Raw genomic sequence first — 659 nt, 5'->3', positions numbered from 1 at the left:
AAAAAGCAAAGTCCCCATCATCGAGACGGCGATTCTCTGTGGAGGTTTAGAGATTGCATTAAGGCGACACAGGAGCTTCGGGTCTATTAAAAAAAAAGCACTCCGTCTTCAGGCCACGAGTGGCCCATTGGGACCATCCGACCGCCGCGTCATCCTCGGCTGAGGATGCGGATAGGAGGGGCGTGTAGTCAGCACACCGCTCTCACGGTCGTTAAGATGGTTTTCTGTGACTGGAGCCGCTACTGTTCGCTCGAGTAGCTCCTCAATTGACATTACGAGGCTGAGTGTACCCCGAAAAATGGCAACAGCGCATGGCGGCCCGGATGGTCACCCATCCAAGTGGCGGCCACGCCCGACAGCACTTAACTTCGGCGATCTGACGGGAACCGGTGTATCCACTGCGGCAAGGCCGTTGCCCCGGGTCTCTTAAAGCTGGCAAACAATATGACAAGAACATGGCTAACTTTCGATCCATTCTAAAATGTTGCACGAAAGATGACGAAAACGAGCAAATCTGGAAGGAACTGGTAAACGCGACAAATAAATTAGTGCCACAATCCAAAATCGAATCATCATTTGCCTCATTAACCAACTCCCGGGAAGGATTGTGCAGCGTGTTAATGATGCCAAAGGTTTCAGATTCTTGCGGATAACACTTT

The 659-nt window shown here is 51.0% G+C and overlaps 1 pseudogene; it reads right to left on the bottom strand.

The window, feature by feature from the left end:
• Positions 1-299: 299 nt before the first annotated feature.
• LOC126095961 (5S ribosomal RNA) lies at positions 300-417 on the bottom strand (annotated as a pseudogene).
• Positions 418-659: the final 242 nt, after the last annotated feature.

Source organism: Schistocerca cancellata, chromosome 8 (genome assembly GCF_023864275.1).
Source record: "Schistocerca cancellata isolate TAMUIC-IGC-003103 chromosome 8, iqSchCanc2.1, whole genome shotgun sequence".
NCBI classification, from domain to species: domain Eukaryota; kingdom Metazoa; phylum Arthropoda; class Insecta; order Orthoptera; family Acrididae; genus Schistocerca; species Schistocerca cancellata.
Note: the sequence above shows the minus strand (reverse complement) of the source record. Positions and strands in the feature narration are given on the sequence as shown.